General features: G+C 44.0%; 2 long non-coding RNA genes across 2 annotated transcripts; both read right to left on the reverse strand.

The window, feature by feature from the left end:
• Nucleotides 1-7,339: 7,339 nt before the first annotated feature.
• On the reverse strand, nucleotides 7,340-11,131 carry LOC138772325 (uncharacterized). The gene is made up of 4 exons (XR_011359746.1): nucleotides 10,873-11,131; nucleotides 8,310-8,372; nucleotides 7,598-7,751; nucleotides 7,340-7,513 (listed from the first exon to the last, which is right to left on the reverse strand). It is a non-coding gene; the product is annotated as an uncharacterized lncRNA (long non-coding RNA).
• An 899-nt stretch (nucleotides 11,132-12,030) lies between these two features.
• On the reverse strand, nucleotides 12,031-15,623 carry LOC138772326 (uncharacterized). The gene is made up of 3 exons (XR_011359747.1): nucleotides 14,672-15,623; nucleotides 13,911-13,970; nucleotides 12,031-12,763 (listed from the first exon to the last, which is right to left on the reverse strand). It is a non-coding gene; the product is annotated as an uncharacterized lncRNA (long non-coding RNA).
• Between the last annotated feature and the right edge of the window lie 1,134 nt (nucleotides 15,624-16,757).

The following is a 16,757-nucleotide window of genomic DNA, read 5'->3' on the forward strand; positions in this document are numbered from 1 at the left end:
GGGGGTTAACAGCGTGGACTTCATGTAACACACAGGGGGTTAACAGCGTGGACTCCATGTAACACACAGGGGGTTAACAGCGTGGACTTCATGTAACACACAGGGGGTTAACAGCGTGGACTCCATGTAACACACAGGGGGTTAACAGAGTGGACTCCATGTAACACACAGGGGGTTAACAGAGTGGACTCCATGTAACACACAGGGGGTTAACAGGGTGGACTCCATGTAACACACAGGGGGTTAACAGCGTGGACTTCATGTAACACACAGGGGGTTAACAGCGTGGACTCCATGTGGCACACAGGGGGTTAACAGCGTGGACTTCATGTAACACACAGGGGGTTAACAGCATGGACTCCATGTGGCACACAGGGGGTTAACAGCATGGACTCCATGTAACACACAGTGGGATAACAGTGTGGACTCCATGTAACACTCAGGGGGTTAACAGCGTGGACTCCATGTAACACACAGGGGGTTAACAGCGTGGACTTCATGGGGCACTCAGGGGGTTAACAGGGTGGACTCCATGTAACACACAGGGGGTTAACAGCGTGGACTCCACGCATTACAAGGAGGGTTGACAGTGTAACCTCCATGCAGCATACAGAGGGTTACCATCCCCCCCCTTGGGCTTGCTCGCCGGTTAGTGGTGTGCACATGTGTGAGACCTGCCATCAGCCGCTGACACATTTGCTTCCCTTTGCTGCAATTATAATGAGTTAATTATAAAACAGGTTAATGAGCAGCGGCTGACACAGCAGAGCCGAGCACACTGCGGAGAACAGCGAGGACGAGCAGCTGCTAACCACATGCCCCAAACCTATAAAATGAGCTGGGGCTTTCAGTATCCCCTCCACCCTAAGGACCCCCAGAATTCTGTAGGACATGGGGGCAGAAGTGCATTATTACATTCTCCAACACCGCGGAGCCACCATGACTCAGATAGTAGTCTGAGATATGGGATGTGAAACCAATGATGTGGCTGGGAGTCAATAAATGTCTGCTGGAACCATACGGAAGTACAGAATTTACACTGAAGGTTGGAAAAAGAAGTGTGGGCCAGTTTATTAAATGGCTGTCCAGGCATCATGGGAATTGTAGTTTTGCAATGGCTGGAGGGCGGAACACTCCCCATCCCTGCCCTAAACTAACACCAAAAAGAAAAAAAATATCATTGTTCTTGTTCATTTCTCTTAGGGTCCTATTACACTGAGTGATTTTTAACGATTAACAACTAACGATAAACGATCGCAAACGAATTTTAGGTTCAGATCTAAATCAATGACCAATGACATACGAACGATTTTTCGATTGTTGCCTGCAATTACACAGAACGATTATCATTTAAATTCAAACGATTTAACGATTTTTCGCACGATAATCGTCCCGTGTAACAGGGCCCTTAGGGTCCTATTCCACCGGACAAGCAGGACCCAATCAACGATGTAAACGAGCACCGATCTGCAAGATCGGCGCTCGTTTACTGGGCCTATTCCACGACCCCGATGATCGTGAAACAAGGGCTGCAGGGACATCGTTACCGACGTTGTTATCGGCGGCGACCGACGATTTCAGCAGAACCATACATTACCTGTCCGGGCTGCAGGTCTTCTTCTCTCGGTCCTGCGCAGCAGCATCGGCTTCGGAGCGGGGCTGTCTGAACTGACAGACCGTTCACCCAATCACTGGCTGTGGCGGTTCCGGCCAGTGATTGGCTGACTGGTCTGTCAGTTCAGAAAGCCCAGCTCCGAAGCTGATGCTGCCACGCGGGACCGGGAAAAGACCTGCAGCCTGGACAGGTAATGTATGGTTCTGCTGAAATCGTCGGTCGCCGCCGCGCACCGCTATTCCACCGTAGCGATGCGCTGGTGGTGAAAGATGATTTTAGGTCTGAACCTAAATGAACGATCAGCCGATGACACGATCATCGGCTGATCTTTCTCTCTATTCCACGGAGCGTAAATCGGCCGATTATCGCTCTGTGGAATAGGCCCCTTAGACTAAACTAAGCCACAAGAAACAACAAAAAGGCATTAGGACAAGAGATGAGCGAACCAGGTTCGGGTTCGAGTCTATCTGAACCCGAACGTTCGGCATTTGATTAGCGGGGGCTGCTGAACTTGGATAAAGCTCTAAGGTTGTCTGGAAAACATGGATACAGCCAATGACTATATCCATGTTTTCCACATAGCCTTAGGGCTTAATCCAACTTCAGCAGCCACCGCTAATCAAATGCTGAACGTTCGGGTTCAGCTGGAATCGAACCCGAACACGGTTCGCTCATCTCTAATTAGGACTCAGAAACACATGGGAAAACAAGGGAGTTAAATTGCAAACTCCACGGGCAAAGCATTGAAAAATCCCACTGACACTGGTGAGAGAAGTATAGAAGCCACAGATTCACTTACTGCAATGTATAACATGAAACAATATCTACCTCTATTATGCCATACGTGTCAGAAAGCAAAAGAACTTTGCATCAAGCCAGCCAAATGTGCACAAGAAGAAAGTGTTGTGTATCCCCCAGGGAAATAAAAAATATTAGTCAACTTTTAACATTATTCCAGTCTGGTTCCGTTGTTGGCGAGGCGAGAGGCGAAGAGTAGTGGAGGCACAGCTCCCCCTACTGGACCAGTAAGAAATAATCCAAATATTGTAGATAGGCATGGAGTGTATGTGGGATGATGCAGTATAGGAACAATGAAAAACATTGGAGTGTCAGTTTATAGGGGAAAGAATAAGGAGTTTTCTGACCTCTGATAATAAGTTAAAAATGTCAATAAATATCTCGAGTGAATTGTGGGTGATCTTATACAAAAGAACTAAATATTACACTTCTTATTTGACATCTAAGAAAACCAGTGTTACTGGTTAATGGTACTATTATGTATTATTGCCCTATGTACAAAATATTTATAATTACTATAATACTGCTCCTATATACAGGAATATAACTACTATAATACTGATCCGATATACAGGAATATAACTACTATAATACTGATCCGGTATACAAGAATATAACTACTATAATGTACAAATAAAGAGTCAAAGATACGTGCACTCACCGATGTAGTGTGCCGCTGGGGTACTTTACTGGAGGTTACATCCAAACATGCAGGGAGGGGGGAGTGGAGGCAGAATACACCTGCCTCCACTCCCCCCTCCCTGCATGTTTGGATGTAACCTCCAGTAAAGTACCCCAGCGGCACACTACATCGGTGAGTGCACGTATCTTTGACTCTTTATTTGTACATTACCTTACTGCTTATACGGAGCACCCTGAGTCCAGTGGCCATAGTGGGGACACCTCGCTGGTCTTTTTTCCTGTGAATCCGGCTGCCGGAGATTGCGAGGGCGGTGCGATCCACTCCTCCTTTTTTGCTAATAACTACTATAATACTGCTCCTATATACAAGAATATAACTACTATAATACTGCTCCTATATACAAGAATATAACTACTATAATACTGCTCCCTATATACAATAATATAACTACTATAATACTGATCCGATATACAAGAATATAACTACTACAATACTGCTCCTATATACAAGAATATAACTACTATAATACTGCTCCCTATATACAAGAATATAACTACTATAATACTGCTCCTATATACAAGAATATAACTACTATAATACTGCTCCCTATATACAAGAATATAACTATTATAATACTGCTCCTATATACAAGAATATAACTACTATAATCACAGGTAGAAAGAAAGACTGGGGCACTCACCGGACTTGCAACTTCAGTTTATTAGCGGTATGGCTTCAATCCTAAGGTGAGGGAGGACAGATGGAATAGCGGGCGCTTAAACCCCCGGTGACGACGTTTCACGCCCACTCGGCGCTTCTTCCTGCCGGGGAATCACCTGACCTCGGGGAGGGGAGTGTTTAAATACCATTCACCAAAAAACAAAACAATTACCAGTGGCATAATGAAAATAAAAACACAGATTCATAGGCAGTTATTATAGTCGTTACGCTCATTGAGTCCAAGCGGGCCGACAGCATTGAGCTTAGAGATCCAATAAACTTCCCTGGACAAAAGTCGCCTATGCCAGTCCGTACCGTCCGTAGGGGTTTTAACCCTTTCCAAGCCCATAAACTTAATACAGTTGGTGTCCCCTTTGTGTACCATGCGTATATGTTCAATTAGACGTGGTACACCTTTACCGGTCCTGGTGGAGTACATGTGCTCCTTGTAGCGAATCCACATCTTCCTTTTGGTTTTCCCAATATAGAAAAACATACATGGGCAAAAAATAACATAGACCACAAAGGTGCTCTGGCATGTGATGAAATCTGACACACAAATGTCCGTACCATTTAGCTTGACATATGGCTTGTCATGCATGAAGTTGCAGTAACCACACTGCCTATACTTCTTGTTACCTGCAGGTAAGGCCTGTCTAAGCCAGGTGGCTTCTCGGGGTCTCTCATTATGGGCCATATTTAGCACGTCTCCTATGGTCTTATTTTTTCTGAAGGTAATAACTGGAGGATTACTAGCTTTGGGGGTGAGATCTTAATCTGTCTCTAACAACTTCCAGTGTTTCTTAATAGCCGATGATATGATATGATTGAGTGGGGTATTTTGAAAGACAAAAGAAAATCTATCTGGTCCTGTCTCTTTGTGTGTATGATATAGGAGGGTGTTTCTATCTAGATTGATGGCTCTATTCAGACTGTCGGATACGATAGCTCTCGGATAACCTCTCCTGTGCAATCTCGACTCTAGTGATTTGGCTTGTTTGTAAAAAGTGTCATAAGTGGAGTTAATCCTCCTGAGCCTGGTCATTTGGCCAAAGGGAATGGCATCGCGTACTGTGGCCGGATGAGAGCTGCGGTAGTGTAGGAGTGAATTGCTGGAAGTGGGCTTACGATATACGGAAGTGTGTAATGATCCGTCTCTGGCTTCAACCCATACGTCGAGGAATTCAATGCTGTGACCACCGAACTTATAAGTGAATATCATGTTAGAGCCATTAGACTCGTTAAGATAACCAACGAAATCTTGAAATACGGTTTCGGGACCTTCCCAGATGATAAAGAGGTCATCAATGTACCTCAAAAGAAGTTTAATGTGTATAATGAAAGGGTTATTGACTGAGAAGATGACTCTATTTTCTACCTCAGTGAGGAAGAGATTAGCGTACGTGCAAGAGACCGGCGTGACCATTGCCGTCCCGATCTCCTGCACGTACCATTGGCCATTGAAGGTAAAGGCATTATTGGATAAAATGAAAAGAAGAGCCTCTTTAACAAAATTGCAGAAAACAGGTGATCTATCCGTGCGACCGAGGACGCGGCAAACAGCCTCCACACCCGCATCATGGGGGATGCGGGTGTAGAGGCTCTCCACGTCCACCGTCGCAAGGGAAAAAGAATCGCTCCAATTAAACTCAGCTAATGTTTTGAGGAATTCGGTTGTGTCCTTAAGGTAAGTGGGGGCGCTGTTGAGCAGAGGGCGCAAGGACCAATCAAGGAACTGCGATATGCCTTCTGTCACTGAGCCGACCGCCGAGACAATGGGGCGGCCCGGCGGCCGGCTCAGCGACTTATGTATCTTAGGCAACAAATACCATTCTGTCCTCCCTCACCTTAGGATTGAAGCCATACCGCTAATAAACTGAAGTTGCAAGTCCAGTGAGTGCCCCAGTCTTTCTTTCTACCTGTGATTTTAAACGCTATCTTGTCTTCCTGGGAGCACCCCGCCGCATCAGTTGATTCAGGTTGGATCACATTCAGTCTCACACGCTACGAATACCGGCAGTGCCGACCGTACTCTACATCCATATAACTACTATAATATTGCTCCTATATACAGGAATATAACTACTATAATACTGCCCCTCTATACAAGAATATAACTACTATAATACTGCCCCCTATATACGAGAATATAACTACTATAATACTGCTCCTATATACAGGAATATAACTACTATAATACTGCCCCCTATATACAAGAATATAACTACTATAATACTGCCCCTATATACAAGAATATACCTACTATAATACTGCTCCTATATACAGGAATATAACTACTATAATACTGCTCCTATATACAAGAATATAACTACTATAATACTGCCTCCTATATACAGGAATATAACTACTATAATACTGCCCCCTATATACAGGAATATAACTACTATAACACTGCTCCTATATACAAGAATATAACTACTATAATACTGCTCCTATATACAAGAATATAACTACTATAATACTGCTCCTATATACAAGACTATAACTACTATAATACTGCTCCTATATACAAGAATATAACTACTATAATACTGCTCCTATATACAAGAATATAACTACTATAATACTGCCCCCTATATACAAGAATATAGCTACTATAATACTGCTCCTATATACAAGAATATAACTACTATAATACAGCTCCTATATACAAGAATATAACTACTATAATACTGCTCCCTATATACAAGAATATAACTACTATAACGCTGCTCAACTATACTATAACGCTGTACAAGAATAGCAATGAGCAGAGCAAATTTGTCCCAGATTTAATATGGAAATTCACAAAAAAAGATGGCTGCACATATTTTTGCACTTTACAGTAAATTGACAGGTGCAAAGGATTATTATAATCTCTTGTAGCTGTCCAATCACTTTCCACAGTCTATTCTCCCGGCCTTGCAATATTACTTACCTCCTATAATTGTTCGTATTCTATTGTTTTAAAACCTGGTGTTATATTGGACTTTTGGGGTCTTGTACCATCTCAGTTACAAGAGGTGCCGACCACTATGAGTCCATGTGCAGAAAGAGACCGGCCGTTCCGTGACCTGGCCGGATCACGGAATGGCTGGTCTCAGAAAAGATCATCCCAGCAGGTACTGCAGTACTGGCCGGATGATCTTTGAAGCGCAGAGTTCTGATGCAGGCGCATCCATGCACGCCCACATCAGAACTCCCCACTGCACACTATGGAGCGTGCGGCCAGAGGCGCTCGCTCCATAGTGTACACTGACAGGATTTCTGCGGCCGCAATTCACTGAATAGCGGCCGCAGAAAACTGATATGTCAGTTGTTTGCGGCGCCGCTAAGGATCCCGGCCAGAGTGTATACTATGTGTATGCGCTCAGGCCGGGATCCCATAGACAGCAAGGTAACATATATTTTCATAATAATCATGGCCGTTGTGCGAAAATATACGTTGTGTGAACATAGCCTGAAGCTGCAAAATAACATTTACTGTGACACAAAGATGACGACAAAAAGCTGATTTTTTTTGTAAATCTTTATTTACAGAATTCTTTTTTGTAGGGGTGAAGACATTAGGGAAGGCGCAGGTACATTGGGGAAGGGTGAGAATATTAGGGGAGGAGTGATTATATTGGGTAAAGGGGTGAAGATATATAGGGGGTTGTGGGGGAGGATACTATATACAATATATACAATATATAGATGCTTGGTTCTCAACGCTCTAACAGAATTCTCTGCCCTCTCTGTTGACATAAAAAAAAAATCAGTCAGATATAAAAGATCAATGTAGAGAAAAAGACACGACCCCCTGGAATCCCACTACTCACTGTTTGGTCCAGAATATCCATCCAATAAGCCAAACGACTGCCATTCAGAAGAAGGCAATTATAGCAATGATTGAGATGGTCAGTGTTTTCTTATATACGAAGCCTGTTGATGATATTCTTGAGATTATTTTTTGTAAAGCTTCCTCATATTTATCTGTAGAGAGAATGAGCTCATATTAGTCTAGAAAGCCCAGTAAGGACGGACATGATAGTGAAGACATGGCAGCCATTCATACTAAGGCAGAGAAAATATATACAGTTGTCTATCATTAGCGGTATGACATGTGGGGTCTGTGGAGAGACTTATAGGGGTTATGGCCAATATATGACTACACAATAATAGGGTCTATCTGCTGGGGCCGCCCATTGTGAGAATGATGGGGATGTAGTGCTTCATCCCTTTCCAACTATGCTCCATTAACCTAAACACAGGGGGCGCTGTGCAGAGGAAAACCAGTAAGGAGACATTTATTCTCAAAATTAGTCGGGATCCCATAGGTATATCCATTACTGACCATAAAGCCATAGCACATTGTAGCAATATGCCATCACTTTATAAAATAGCAAGACCCATTGAAAGGGATCTCCACTCCAACATTTGTTAGAATTGTTCCTTGAAAACAAGATGTAGGGAAATGGAGGAGCCAGAGATCCAGTCACTATAAAGACTCGAAATTAAATGTAAACTCAGGTTACAAATAACATCACAAACCAGAAAGGATGGCGATGTCCTGTGCTGGGCGAGTAGGAACCGTCCATGGTGTCAACTTTAACACTAAATAAAAGAAATTCATAGGATTAGAGTGAATTCAGATCAGATCGCCGTCTGGCAGTCATAGCTTGGAATTATGGGACACTCTGGGGGAGATTTATCAAAGGGTGTAAAATTTAGACTTGTACAAACTGGCCACAGCAACCAATCACAGCTCCTCTTTCCTTCCACCAGAGCTGGAAGCTGAGCTGTGATTGGTTGCTGTGGGCAGTTTGTTCAAGTCTAAATTTTACACCCTTTGATAAATCCCCCCCTTTATGTTGTTTGCCCGTCCTGTCTCTAAAAAAACATATTTCAATGAAAGAACACAGATACAGCAGGATACAGTCATACTCACCTTCATAGTCATATAGTCATATTTAATAGAAAAAAACAATAAAATATTAAGCTATGACATTGAAGCCTCCTGTCTAATATTGCATTTGTCCACCCTTTTTCTAAAAATAGTCAGGGTCAGGTGCTGGAGTCACTATCAGTAGTTCTGAGATAGAAAAAAAAAGGAAAGTTTAATTTTAAAAAATTCCTATAACGTTAACCTCTTCAGGACCGGGCTAATTTTCAGTTTTGCGCTTTCGTTTTTTCCTCCTTGTGCTTAAAATGCCATAGCACTTGCATTTTTTTCACCTACAGACCCAGATGAGCCCTTATTTTTCGTGCCACTAATTGTACTTTGCAATGATAGGCTGAATTTTTGCATAAAGTACACTGCAAAACCAGAAAAAAAATAAATGTGTGGTGAAATTGAAAAAGAAACCCCGCATTTTTTTAATTTGGGGAGGTTTTGTGTTTACGTCGTTTGCCCTAGGGTAAAGCTGAGTTGTTATATATGTTCCTCAAGTTGTTACGATTACAACGATATGTAACTTGTGTAACTTTTATTTTATTTGATGGCTTTTAAAAAAATTAAAACCTTTTTAAAAAAATAAATGTTCCTTAAAATCGCTCTATTCCCATGCTTATAGGCTTTTATCCTTGGGACTATGGGGCTGTGTGAGGTGTCATTTTTTTGCGCCATTTTACTGGATTTTAAGCGACCAAAAATGCGCAAATTTGCCCTTTGCAATTTTTGGGTGCTTACGCCATTTACCGTACGAGATCAGGAATTAAAATAAATTAATCGTTTGGGCGATTACGCACGCGGCGATACCAAACATGTTTATTTATTTATTTAATTTTATTTATAAAATGGGGAAGGGGGGTGATTCAAACTTTTATTAGGGGAGGGGATTTTTTTTTTTATAAAAAAATTTTTGCACACATACTAGAAGTCCCCCTGGGGTTAGGGTTATTCCTTCTGGGGTTAGAGTTCTTCCCCCTGGGGGACTTCTAGTATCACTGCTCTGATCTTTTAATGAGATCTATGCAGTATAGATACAGTGGTAGCTTGGTTTAAGAGTAACTTGGCTTAAGAGCGTTTTGGTTTAAGAGCTCACAGTTTTTCAAAATTGTGATTTGGTTTAAGAGCATTGCTTTGGTGTAAGAGCTCCCTGTACTGGGTGGGAGGGGGAGTGGATGAGGGGCATGGTCTGCATAGCGGGGTCTACAGCCCTGTACTCTGACCCAGGAAGTCTCCCTCACCTTCCAAATCATAGCAGATCCACTTCAGGCTGGGGCTTACATCAGGGGACAGGACTGTGGAGGTAATCTCTCCATAGCTGTAACCCCTCTCTCCCCGGACAGAGAGCGCTGCATGTATGTGCCCACATCTGCCCTGCTCATTCCTTCATACTCCCTGCAGTCTCTGTCAGCCCTTGTGTTTCCCATAATATCACAGATTCTGCTGTTTCTCATAGTTTGTTTCATCTGTTTTACATGTTATTCAGAATAATCATTATTTTTGGGATGTGGAACCAATTGTCAGCATTTCTATGATTTCTTATGGGAAAATTTGCTTTGGTTTAGAAGTGGATTTGGATTACAAGCAGGGTCCCGGAACGAATTATGCTCCTAATCCAAGGTACTACTAATAAATATATATATATATATATATATATATATATATATATATATATATATATATAGTATAGATATACTGCATAGATCCATGAGATAGGCATTCTGTTGCGAAGCCGGGATCAGCGCCATTACGGACCCCGGCCGGGTAAACATGCAGTGATCACTCCTCCGCGATCACCAAGGGGGAGGGGGGCGATCTGCCCCACTAGACACCAGGGATGGGGAAAAAAAGCATTTAAAAGGCTAATTAGTGGGCACGGCAATCGGACCACACCTGCTAATTGCCACGGTCCCAGGCTGCAGATAGCACCCAAGATCGCCACGTCACGCAGCCCCCCTCTGAACTGCCCCTCCCGCATCAGGGCATACAGTTACGTTCTCATGCGGGAAGGGGTTAAAGTCTCCTGACTAATATCATTTCAATCCACCTTGTGGATACATATACATATAACATTGAAGCCTTCTGCCTAATATTTCGGATTACCCTGTAAATACAAAACATGCTTGGATGATGAACACAGATAGAGCAGGATACAGTCATACTCACCTTTATAGTCATATTCAGGTACTGGAGTCACTATTGGTATTTCTGAGATATAAGAAAAGGAGACTTTAATAAAAAAAGAGAAAAAATATATAGCCATGACATTAAAGCAAATGTACTGCAAGGTACATTGTGGGTTTTTTTTTACTTTACTTTAACGGACCAGCGCCGGCACGGGGATGCCTGTGCCGCGTTTTTTTTTTTAACCACCAGGTATGAAGCACTAGGGGCCGGCCCGCCAGCCCCCAGTGTGACGACACCCCCTCCCCTCTGTGACGCGGTTCCATTAGAATCAATGGAGCTGCGTCACAGACAGGAGGGAAGAACGTCACACTGGGGGCCGGCGGGCAAGCAATCAGTGCTTCATGCCCGGCCGGTGCCCTATGTTTATGAGAGAACACAGGTATCGGAGGATACAGTTATACTGACCGTCATGGTCAGGTGCTGGAGTCACTATCAGGAATTCTGAGATACAAAAAAGTAATGTTTAATTTAAAAAAAATCTATAACATTAAAGACTTTTTTTTTTTTTTAAACTTGTTTTATTGAAGGATATGCAATAAACACACAAGCATCATACAGTGTTAATGTGACTCTGTACCCACAATCTGACCCCCCCAAACCACTTGTACCTTCAGATAGCTGCTTTTAATCCAAGATCTGTCCTGTGGTCCGTTCGGCAGGGGATGCAGTTATTGTCCAAAAAACAACTTTTAAACTTGCCCAAACGTGCCCAACGGCCGGGGCTTACATTTGTATATGCATTAAGCTGGCACAACCTCTCTGTCCCTCCTCCCCGCCCTCCTCATCATTAGGAATGCTCCAGGCAGATTGCTTCCTATTCCCCACCCTTTTTTGAATAATGAACATGGGCTGGATCGTTAATACACCTGTGCAATGTTCAAACAGCAGAAAATGTTCCTGGAGCATTCCTAATGATAAGGAGGGTGGGGAGGAAGGACAGAGAGGTTGTGCCAGCCTAATGCATATACAAATGTAAGCCCCGGCCGTTGGGCACGTTTAAAAGTAGTTTTTTGCACAATAACTGAATGACCTGCCAAACGGACCCCAGGACAGATCTTGGAGTAAAAGCAGCATCTGAAGGTACAAGTGGTTTGGGGGAGACAGATTGTGGGTACAGAGTCGCTTTAATACAGATAAGTACTGAATAAAGAAAGGAGTTACATCTGAACAACAAAAAAAATTACAGATTGACAACAGGGGGTGTAATCACAAGGAAGGTAGTGGTATGCCCGTGTGAGCAAGAGAATGCAATAAACAAAAAGAAGGGGTACAACAGGCAACTAAGGTCCAGCACTAGACCGCTAAACCGGGTTTAAAACAAAATAAAGTGTTTCCAGGTCCACACAATGATCACAGACAATGCAAGTACTCTAAACATCTCCTCTCGGAGAGGGTGGATTGTAATTTCCAAGCCGAGCAAACCTGTTCGGTTGGAAGGCAGTCAGGGGTGAGTCACACCACCAACCCCAAACCTTCCTAAATTTACTGGCACATACTCTGTGTTTAAACACTATATATTCATATGACAATATTGAATTAGTAAGTTTTATCCATTTACCAATTAATGGGTGGTCTGGTGTCCATCCATCGCTATAACTTTCCGCGCCATAAATAGAGACTCTCTCAGGAATATTCTGTGATGGTGTGGCCAAGATTCCTCGTCTAGAAGTCCCAGGAGACAAATTTTAGGTGTACGAGGGACATTTATGCCTGTCATCTGGGTAAGGTGGTTCGTGACAGCCTGCCAATAGTCCAGGATGGCAGGGCACGCCCATATCATATGCCAGAAATCTGACCTGATATGTCTACATCTGTGGCATTCTGTTGAAGGGTATCTACCCATTCTATACATTCAGACAGGGGTAAGTAGCTGTGATGTAAAATGAAAAGCTGGGTTAGTCTATTGTTATAGGCCGTCAATACACAGAGATGAGAGGATAGAGCATCAGACTACTCTTCTTCATCTAGACTGTCTAAACATTGTCTCCATTTATCCTCTGCTGGTTCAGGATTAAATTTCAGTCTCGCTTGTATCAAAAATGAGTACAGTGCCGAAATCAAACCTCTAGGGCCCTGAGATTTAAATACTCCTATAAGTGGATAATTGGAAAAAGGCAGATTAGGACCCCGGAATTGAGCATGAAAGGCATGGCGGAGTTGTAAGTAACAATACATGGAACCCCTAGGTCATATTTGTCTTGGAATTGCTGAAAAGAAAAAATTGCCTGGGCATCACTACAAAACATAGTTTGATGAGAGCAGGGGCAGCATCAGCTCCCAGCTTATTGGGGCAAGTGCCGGGGCCCACAGCGCCTCTAGAGGCCCAGCTCTGATACTACACTTTTTTTTTTTGTAGTCAAAAGCAGAAAGCTGCTACTTCTGAGTGCGCCTCCCTTCTATAGTGAATGAATGGCTGATGCACCACCAATCAGCAGAGACAACACAGCCACACCCCTGAGGATTTGATTCTGTGTGTGTGTGTGTGTGTGTGTGTGTGTGTAGGGGTAATAACTTGTTGGCTGCTACTTGTGGAGTGTTGACACAATGCTCCTGTCAGGGGTCAAGTAGTCTCCTCTCCTTTGTCTGATGGCTCTTTCCGGTGGCTGCATAAGAATGAATAGAGAAGCAAGAAAAATGAACCCAATCTATAGGGCTGGAGTAAGAGAGGAAAATGCAAGGGGAAGAGCCCCAGATAATGGAGGACACAAGGGTGGACACAGTTAAGGGGGGGAGAGTAACAGGAGAGCCCCCAGCCTATGGAGGAATAGGAGATAAAGGACCCCAGAGAAGGAAGGACAAATGGGTGGACCCAGCTAAGGGGGAGGAGTGATAAAAAGGCCCACAGACTATAGGAAAGGAGCAAGTGATGGGCTAGATAATGAAGATGGCCAAGAACAGGGCTTGCAGCCTTTGTGGGAGAAGCAAAATGACAAGACCATCATTTCTGTAAAGTAGCAGCCTTCCTCTAACAGCCGGTAGTCTGATGTGTAAATAGTAAGCCTTATGGGATATTCTACCGTCATTGTATTTTGGAAGGAGATTCCTCTCAACCGTTCTACTTGTAGCAGGAGCCTTGTCTACAAGAGATAAGAGAAAATAGGCCATTAAAGTCAGGCGAAAAATTTTATTAAAGTATTGTATTGCCCCCCAAAAGTTACACAAATCCTTAATATACACTTATTATGGGAAATGCACATAAAGTGCTTTTTTCCCTGCACTTACTGCTGCATCAAGGCTTCACTTCCTGGATAACATGGTGATGTCACTTCCTGGATAACATGGTGATGTCACTTCCTGGATAACATGGTTATGTCACTTCCTGGATAACATGGTGATGCCCCGACTCCCAGAGCTGTGCGGGCTGTAGCTGCTGGAGATGATGGCGGCAGGGGGACACTGAGGGACACAGGGCACTGGAGGGACACTGAGCATCCCTCTGCCATCATCCTCTCCAGCAGCCACAGCCCGCACAGCTCTGGTCGTGACATCACCATGTTATCCAGGAAGTGACATCACCATGTTATCCAGGAAGTGACATCATCATGTTATCCAGGAAGTGAAGCCTTGATGCAGTAGTAAGTGCAGGGGAAAAAAGCACTTTATAAGCATTTCCCGTAATAAGTGTATATCAGTGATTTGTAAAACTTTAGGGGGGCAATACAATACTTTAACAAAATTTTTCGCCAGACTTCTCCTTTAATATAGAAGAATATCCTCCCAAGGACCATGCAGAATATCCAGCCATCCTCCTGGTCATCCCCTGCATCCCTGTACTCACCAGCCCTGCATCCACAATTTCCCTCTCATAGTGAAGTCCATCCATCTGTCCTGGAAGTACATAGCCATAGTCATCAGTTTCTATAGATTATCAGTTTCTATAGTAAAATGATAGTATACACACAGGATGACAGGAAATAATGAATATACAGAATAACATGTATGCAGAAACCAGACCAGTAGAATCTATTACATCAATGCACAATAGGAGCAATAGTCCTGGACGTGTAATGAAATGAAAAATCTGTAGAGAGAACCTTCCTATTAGCAATACTATATAGAAGACTATATAGATACTATATAGAATACCTGGGATAGGCTGTCCAGATGTGGTACTAATATATATATATATATATATACCAATGAGAAAGATCAGGAATCCTGCTCCTCTTCCTTGGCTCGCCATAATCCTTCTCCTCTTCCTTGGCTTGCCATAAGTAAGTAATACGTAATAAAAAGGTAAGTAATAAGTAAAAGTAAGAAATCTCAGTGAGGAACTAGAGATGAATGTAGAGAGGAAGAAGCGACCCCCCTAGATTCCCACTACTTACGGTTTGATGCTGAACCTCTTGGCGATGATAATGACGAGAAGTACTAACAGGAGGAACAACATGGCCGAAATTAAGATCACACATAGAAGGATTCTTGTGTATTGATCTTTCATTATTTCTTGACTTTCTTGATATAATTGTATAATTTTATCTGGAGAGAGAATGTGCTGTTATTATTCTATAGAGGCAGGGAATATATAACGTTGCCTATCATTAGCGGTATGACAAGGAATCTGACTCTCCTTATAATGTGGGGTCTGGGGAGTGAAGAGCCTTAACCTCTTAACCCCTTAGTGACCGCCGATACGGCTTTCTACGGCGGTCACTAATGGGCCTTATTCTGCTGCCATCAGCTTTTTACGGCGATGGCAGAGAATAAGGCTGCGGGGCCGGGACGGCCCCCACCCCATCCCCCCGGCTACCGGAGGTAGCTGAGGGGTTGGGGCAGTGTGTGGGGTCCGTCCCGGCCCCCCCCCCTTACCGACGATCGCCGCTATTAACGTTATAGCGGCGGCCGTCGGTAAAGAGGATTACCGGTGCTGCCGCCGCCTTTCATCTCCCCCCGCCGTGAATCTACGGCGGGGGGAGATGAAATAAGTGTCCCCCAGACCTCAGATCAGACCCCCCTAGTGCCCCGATAACTAACCCCCCTCCCCCGGCGGCCATCATTTCCAAGATGGCCGCCGCCATCGCTGTGAACCGACTAACGTCGGTTCACAGCGATGAAAGAGTTAAAATGAATGAAAGCCCCATGCTCTCCGCCACCGGAGGTAGCGGAGAGCATGGGGCAGTCATCGGGGACCCCCCTGTGGGGTCCCGGTACAAGCGATCAGCGGTATATACTATATACCGCTGATCGCTTGTACCATGTGCTCCCGGCACTTTTTATCCCCTGTCACCATGAATGATTGGTGACAGGGGATAAAAAGTGATGTCCCCCCACCCCCCAAGTCGCCCCCCACCCCCCCTGTCACCCCCGTCCCCCAGTCACCCCCCCTTCCCCATTTACTCACCGGATTCACGGAGCTCCTTCCTCCTCGACGTCCTGGCTGGTTATGAAGTGCGCATGCGCTTCACAACCAGCCAAGCTCTGAAAATTTAAAGTGACAGAGACCAATTTGGTCTCTGTCACTGAACTATGATTACTGTGATAGAAAATATCACAGTAATCATAGTAATACAGTGAAAATGAATATGTAAAGTACAAAAAGTGACAAACATACAAAAAAATAAAACACACACTTTTTATTATAGTAATAATTGCAGTTTACTCCCAAATTACCCCTAACCCCTCCCCAGATTACCCGTAACCACCGCACGTTGCCCGTAACCACCGCACGTTGCCCGTAACCACCGCACGTTGCCCGTAACCACCGCACGTTGCCCGTAACCACCGCAAATTGCCAGTGACCCCCTCCAGATTGCCCGTAACCACCGCACGTTGCCCGTAACCACCGCAAATTGCCAGTGACCCCCTCCAGATTGCCCGTAACCACCCCAAATTACATGTACCCACCCCAGATTACCTATAAGCAC

This window comes from Dendropsophus ebraccatus, chromosome 14, assembly GCF_027789765.1.
Source record: "Dendropsophus ebraccatus isolate aDenEbr1 chromosome 14, aDenEbr1.pat, whole genome shotgun sequence".
Lineage (NCBI taxonomy): Eukaryota > Metazoa > Chordata > Amphibia > Anura > Hylidae > Dendropsophus > Dendropsophus ebraccatus.